General features: G+C 51.1%; 1 long non-coding RNA gene across 1 annotated transcript; it reads left to right on the top strand.

Annotated features, from left to right (window-relative positions):
- Positions 1-1,012: 1,012 nt before the first annotated feature.
- Positions 1,013-3,736, top strand: LOC127927436 (uncharacterized). Its single transcript, XR_008127394.1, has 3 exons — positions 1,013-1,255; positions 3,101-3,135; positions 3,660-3,736. It is a non-coding gene; the product is annotated as an uncharacterized LOC127927436 (long non-coding RNA).
- The last annotated feature ends 2,989 nt before the right edge of the window (positions 3,737-6,725 follow it).

The following is a 6,725-nucleotide window of genomic DNA, read 5'->3' as shown; positions in this document are numbered from 1 at the left end:
AATGAGTCAAAGGTAGACGTGGGGAGGTTAAGGTCGCCCAGAACTGTGAGAGGTGAGCCGTCCTCAGGAAAGGAGCTTATCAAGGCATCAAGCTCATTGATGAACTCTCCGAGGGAACCTGGAGGGCGATAAATGATAAGGATGTTAAGCTTGAAAGGGCTGGTAACTGTGACAGCATGGAATTCAAAGGAGGCAATAGACAGATGGGTAAGGGGAGAAAGAGAGAAAGACCACTTGGGAGAGATGAGGATCCCGGTGCCACCACCCCGCTGACCAGAAGCTCTCGGGTGTGCGAGAACACGTGGGCGGACGAGGAGAGAGCAGTAGGAGTAGCAGTGTTATCTGTGGTGATCCATGTTTCCGTCAGTGCCAAGAAGTCAAGGGACTGGAGGGAGGCATAGGCTGAGATGAACTCTGCCTTGTTGGCCGCAGATTGGCAGTTCCAGAGGCTACCAGAGACCTGGAACTCCACCTAGTGGTTACTGTGGGACCACCAGGTTAGCCTGGCGCTGGGACCACCAGGTTAGGGTGGTCGCGGCCACGCGGTGTGGAGCGTTTGTATGGTCTGTGCAGAGAGGAGAGAACAGGGATAGACAGACACATAGTTGACAGGCTACAGAAAAGGCTACGCTAATGCAAGGAAATTGAATGACAAGCGGACTACACGTCTCGAATGTTCAGAAAGTTGCTTACGTAGCAAGAATCTTATTGACTAAAATGATTAAAATGATACAGTACTGCTAAAGTAGGCTAGCTGGCAGTAGCTGCGTTGTTGACACTACACTAATCCTAGTGGTTAGAGCAGGTAGCCTAGTGGTTAGAGCCTAGTGGTTAGAGCAGGTAGCCTAGTGGTTAGAGCAGCTAGCCTAGTGGTTAGAGCCTAGTGGTGAGAGCAGGTAGTGGTGAGAGCAGGTAGCCCAGTGGTTAGAGCAGCTAGCCTAGTGGTTAGAGCCTAGTGGTTAGAGCAGGTAGCCTAGTGGTTAGAGCCCAGTGGTTAGAGCAGGTAGCCTAGTGGTTAGAGCAGGTAGCATAGTTGTTAGAGCAGGTAGCCTAGTGGTTAGAGCAGGTAGCCTAGTGGTTAGAGCAGGTAGCCTAGTGGTTAGAGCCTAGTGGTTAGAGCAGGTAGCCTAGTGGTTAGAGCAGGTAGCCTAGTGGTTAGAGCCTAGTGGTTAGAGCAGGTAGCCTAGTGGTTAGAGCAGGTAGCCTAGTGGTTAGAGCAGGTAGCCTAGTGGTTAGAGCCTAGTGGTTAGAGCAGGTAGCCTAGTGGTTAGAGCCGAGTGGTTAGAGCAGGTAGCCTAGTGGTTAGAGCAGCTAGCCTAGTGGTTAGAGCCTAGTGGTGAGAGCAGGTAGCCTAGTGGTTAGAGCAGCTAGCTTAGTGATTAGAGGCAGGTAGCCTAGTGGTTAGAGCAGGTAGCCTAGTGGTTAGAGCCTAGTGGTTAGAGCAGGTAGCCTAGTGGTTAGAGCCGAGTGGTTAGAGCAGGTAGCCTAGTGGTTAGAGCAGGGAGCCTAGTGGTTAGAGGCAGGTAGCCTCGTGGTTAGAGCAGCTAGACTAGTGGTTAGAGGCAGGTAGCATAGTGGTTAGAGCAGCGAGCCTAGTGGTTAGAGCCTAGTGGTTAGAGCAGGTAGCCTAGTGGTTAGAGGCAGGTAGCCTAGTGGTTAGAGCAGCTAGCCTAGTGGTTAGAGGCAGGTTGCCTAGTGGTTAGAGACAGGTAGCCTAGTCGTTAGAGACAGGAGCCTAGTGTTTAGAGCCTAGTGGTTTGAGCCTAGTGGTTGGAGCAGGTTGCCTAGCCTTTAGAGGCAGGTAGCCTAGTGGTTGGAGGCAGGTAGCCTAGTGGTTAGAGGCAGGTTGCCTAGTGGTTAGAGACAGGTAGCCTAGTCGTTAGAGACAGGGAGCCTAGTGTTTAGAGCCTAGTGGTTTGAGCCTAGTGGTTGGAGCAGGTTGCCTAGCCTTTAGAGGCAGGTAGCCTAGTGGTTGGAGGCAGGTAGCCTAGTGGTTAGAGCCTAGTGGTTAGAGCCTAGTGGTGAGAGCAGGGAGCCTAGTGGTTAGAGCAGGTAGCCTAGTGGTTAGAGCAGCTAGCCTAGTGGTTAGAGCCTAGTAGTTAGAGCAGGTAGTCTAGTGGTTAGAGCAGGTAGCCTAGTGGTTAGAGCCTAGTGGTTAGAGACAGGTAGCCTAGTGGTTAGAGCAGCTAGCCTAGTGGTTAGAGACAGGTAGCCTAGTGGTTAGAGCAGGTAGCCTAGTGGTTAGAGCAGCTAGCCTAGTGGTTAGAGACAGGTAGCCTAGTGGTTAGAGCAGGTAGCCTAGTGGTTAGAGCAGCTAGCCTAGTGGTTAGAGGCAGGTAGCCCAGTGGTTAGAGCAGCTAGCCTAGTGGTTAGAGCCTAGTAGTTAGAGCAGGTAGTCTAGTGGTTAGAGCAGGTAGCCTAGTGGTTAGAGCCTAGTGGTTAGAGACAGGTAGCCTAGTGGTTAGAGCAGCTAGCCTAGTGGTTAGAGACAGGTAGCCTAGTGGTTAGAAGCAGGTAGCCTAGTGGTTAGAGGCTGGTAGCCTATTGGTTAGAGCAGGTAGCCTAGTGGTTAGAGCAGGTAGCCTAGTGGTTAGAGCCTAGTGGTTAGAGCAGGTAGACTAGTGGTTAGAGCAGGTAATCTAGTGGTTAGAGCAGGTAGCCTAGTGGTTAGAGCCTAGTGGTTAGAGCAGGGAGCCTAGTGGTTAGAGGCTAGTGGTTAGAGCAGGTAGCCTAGTGGTTAGAGCCTAGTGGTTAGAGCAGGTAGCCTAGTGGTTAGAACAGGTAATCTAGTGGTTAGAGCAGGTAGCCTAGTGGTTAGAGCCTAGTGGTTCGAGCAGGAGCCTAGTGGTTAGAGGCAGGTAGCCTCGTGGTTAGAGCAGCCAGACTAGTGGTTAGAGGCAGGTAGCATAGTGGTTCGAGGCAGGTAGCCTAGTGGTTAGATTCTAGTGGTTAGAGCAGGTAGCCTAGTGGTTAGAACAGGTAGCCTAGTGGTTAGAGGCAGGTAGCCTAGTGGTTAGAGCAGCTAGCCTAGTGGTTAGAGGCAGGTAGCCTAGTGGTTAGAGCAGCTAGCCTAGTGGTTAGAGCCTAGTGGTTAGAGCAGGTAGCCTAGTGGTTAGAGCCTAGTGGTTAGAGCAGGTAGCCTAGTGGTTAGAGCCCAGTGGTTAGAGCAGGTAGCCTAGTGGTTAGAGCAGGTAGCCTAGTGGTAAGAACATGTAGCCTAGTGGTTAGAGCCTAGTGGTTAGAGCAGGTAGCCTAGTGGTTAGAGCAGGTAGCCTAGTGGTTAGGCAGGTAGCCTAGTGGTTAGAGCCTAGTGGTTAGAGCAGGTAGCCTAGTGGTTAGATCAGGTATCCTAGTGGTTAGAGCCTAGTGGTTAGATCCTAGTGGTTAGAGCAGGTAGCCTAGTGGTTAGAGCCTAGTGGTTAGAGCAGGTAGCCTAGTGGTTAGAGCAGCTAGCCTAGTGGTTAGAGCCTAGTGGTGAGAGCAGGTAGCCCAGTGGTTAGAGCAGCTAGCCTAGTGGTTAGAGCCTAGTGGTTAGAGCAGGTAGCCTAGTGGTTAGAGCCCAGTGGTTAGAGCAGGTAGCCTAGTGGTTAGAGCAGGTAGCATAGTTGTTAGAGCAGGTAGCCTAGTGGTTAGAGCAGGTAGCCTAGTGGTTAGAGCAGGTAGCCTAGTGGTTAGAGCCTAGTGGTTAGAGCAGGTAGCCTAGTGGTTAGAGCAGGTAGCCTAGTGGTTAGAGCAGGTAGCCTAGTGGTTAGTGCCTAGTGGTTAGAGCAGGTAGCCTAGTGGTTAGAGCAGGTAGCCTAGTGGTTAGAGCCTAGTGGTTAGAGCAGGTAGCCTAGTGGTTAGAGCCGAGTGGTTAGAGCAGGTAGCCTAGTGGTTAGAGCAGCTAGCCTAGTGGTTAGAGCCTAGTGGTGAGAGCAGGTAGCCTAGTGGTTAGAGCAGCTAGCTTAGTGATTAGAGGCAGGTAGCCTAGTGGTTAGAGCAGGTAGCCTAGTGGTTAGAGCCTAGTGGTTAGAGCAGGTAGCCTAGTGGTTAGAGCCGAGTGGTTAGAGCAGGTAGCCTAGTGGTTAGAGCAGGGAGCCTAGTGGTTAGAGGCAGGTAGCCTCGTGGTTAGAGCAGCTAGACTAGTGGTTAGAGGCAGGTAGCATAGTGGTTAGAGCAGCTAGCCTAGTGGTTAGAGCCTAGTGGTTAGAGCAGGTAGCCTAGTGGTTAGAGGCAGGTAGCCTAGTGGTTAGAGCAGCTAGCCTAGTGGTTAGAGGCAGGTTGCCTAGTGGTTAGAGACAGGTAGCCTAGTCGTTAGAGACAGGAGCCTAGTGTTTAGAGCCTAGTGGTTTGAGCCTAGTGGTTGGAGCAGGTTGCCTAGCCTTTAGAGGCAGGTAGCCTAGTGGTTGGAGGCAGGTAGCCTGAGTGGTTAGAGCCTAGTGGTTAGAGCCTGGTGGTGAGGCAGGAGCCTAGTGGTTAGAGCAGGTAGCCTAGTGGTTAGAGCAGCTAGCCTAGTGGTTAGAGCCTAGTAGTTAGAGCAGGTAGTCCAGTGGTTAGAGCAGGTAGCCTAGTGGTTAGAGCCTAGTGGTTAGAGACAGGTAGCCTAGTGGTTAGAGCAGCTAGCCTAGTGGTTAGAGACAGGTAGCCTAGTGGTTAGAGCAGGTAGCCTAGTGGTTAGAGCAGCTAGCCTAGTGGTTAGGCAGGTAGCCTAGTGGTTAGAGCAGGTAGCCTGAGTGGTTAGAGCCCAGTGGTTAGAAGCAGGTAGCCTAGTGGTTAGAGGCTGGTAGCCTATTGGTTAGAGCAGGTAGCCTAGTGGTTAGAGCAGGTAGCCTAGTGGTTAGAGCCTAGTGGTTAGAGCAGGTAGACTAGTGGTTAGAGCAGGTAATCTAGTGGTTAGAGCAGGTAGCCTAGTGGTTAGAGCCTAGTGGTTAGAGCAGGGAGCCTAGTGGTTAGAGGCTAGTGGTTAGAGCAGGTAGCCTAGTGGTTAGAGCCTAGTGGTTAGAGCAGGTAGCCTAGTGGTTAGAGCAGGTAATCTAGTGGTTAGAGCAGGTAGCCTAGTGGTTAGAGCCTAGTGGTTCGAGCAGGAGCCTAGTGGTTAGAGGCAGGTAGCCTCGTGGTTAGAGCAGCTAGACTAGTGGTTAGAGGCAGGTAGCATAGTGGTTCGAGGCAGGTAGCCTAGTGGTTAGATTCTAGTGGTTAGAGCAGGTAGCCTAGTGGTTAGAACAGGTAGCCTAGTGGTTAGAGGCATGTAGCCTAGTGGTTAGAGCAGCTAGCCTAGTGGTTAGAGGCAGGTAGCCTAGTGGTTAGAGCAGCTCGCCTAGTGGTTAGAGCCTAGTGGTTAGAGCAGGTAGCCTAGTGGTTAGAGCAGGTAGCCTAGTGGTTAGAGGCAGGTAGCCTAGTGGTTAGAACAGCTAGCCTAGAGGTTAGAGGCAGGAAGCCTAGTGGTTAGAGCCTAGTGGTTAGAGTCAGGTAGCCTAGTGGTTAGAGCAGCAAGCCTAGTGGTTAGAGCAGGTAGCCTAGTGGTTTGAGCAGATATCCTAGTGGTTAGAGACAGGTAGCCTCGTGGTTAGAGCCTAGTGGTTTGAGCAGGTATCCTAGTGGTTAGACCCTAGTTGTTAGAGCAGGTAGCCAAGTGGTTAGAGCCTAGTGGTTAGAGCAAGTAGCCTAGTGGTTAGAGCAGGTATTATAGTGGTTAGAGCAGGTATCCTAGTGGTTAGAGCAGGTAGCCTAGTGGTTAGAGCAGGTAGCCTAGTGGTTTGAGCAGGTAGCCTAGTGGTTAGAGCAGGTAGCCTAGTGGTTAGAGCCTAGTGGTTTGAGCAGGTAACCTACTGGTTAGAGCCTAGTGGTTAGAGCAGGTATCCTAGTGGTTAGAGCATAGTGGTTAGATCAGGTAGCCTAGTGGTTAGAGCAGGTAGCCTAGTGGTTAGAGCAGGTAGCCTAGTGGTTAGAGACAGGTAGCCTCGTGGTTAGAGCAGGTATCCTAGTGGTTAGAGCAGGTAGCCTAGTGTTTAGAGCCTAGTGGTTTGAGCAGGTAACCTACTGGTTAGAGCCTAGTGGTTAGAGCAGGTATCCTAGTGGTTAGAGCATAGTGGTTAGATCAGGTAGCCTAGTGGTTAGAGCAGGTAGCCTAGTGGTTAGAGCAGGTAGCCTAGTGGTTAGAGACAGGTAGCCTCGTGGTTAGAGCAGGTAGCCTAGTGGTTAGAGCAGGTAGCCTAGTGGTTAGAGCAGGTAGCCTAATGGTTAGAGCCTAGTGGTTAGAGCAGGTAACCTACTGGTTCGAGCCTAGTGGTTAGAACAGGTAGCCTAGTGGTTAGATCCTAGTGGTTAGAGCAGGTAGCCTAGTGGTTAGAGCAGGTAGCCTAGTGGTTAGAGCCTAGTGGTTAGATCCTAGTGGTTAGATCCTAGTGGTTTGATCCTAGTGGTTAGAGCTTTGGGCCAGTAAGTTGCTCTGCATAAGTGTGTCATAGTGGTTAGAGCAGGTAGCCTAATGTTAGTTAGTGTGCCTGCTAAATCAGTGTTTCCTACCAGTTTCTTTTGTAGCCCTGGACAACTATCAACTATTAGTCAACCTCTCTTTCCTGTCGTCTGAGATCCACAAAGATTGGAAAGCTGCCGCGGTCATCCCCCTCTTCAAAGGGGGTGACACTCTAGACTCAAACTGTTACAGACCTATATCTATCCTACCTATCCTATCTATCTATCTATCCTGTCTTTCTAAGTTCTTCTAAAGCCAATATAACAAACAT

The sequence above is a fragment of the Oncorhynchus keta genome, unplaced genomic scaffold, assembly GCF_023373465.1.
Source record: "Oncorhynchus keta strain PuntledgeMale-10-30-2019 unplaced genomic scaffold, Oket_V2 Un_scaffold_14044_pilon_pilon, whole genome shotgun sequence".
Lineage (NCBI taxonomy): Eukaryota > Metazoa > Chordata > Actinopteri > Salmoniformes > Salmonidae > Oncorhynchus > Oncorhynchus keta.
The sequence above is the reverse complement of the archived record's forward strand: the minus strand, read 5'-3'. Positions and strand labels throughout refer to the sequence as shown.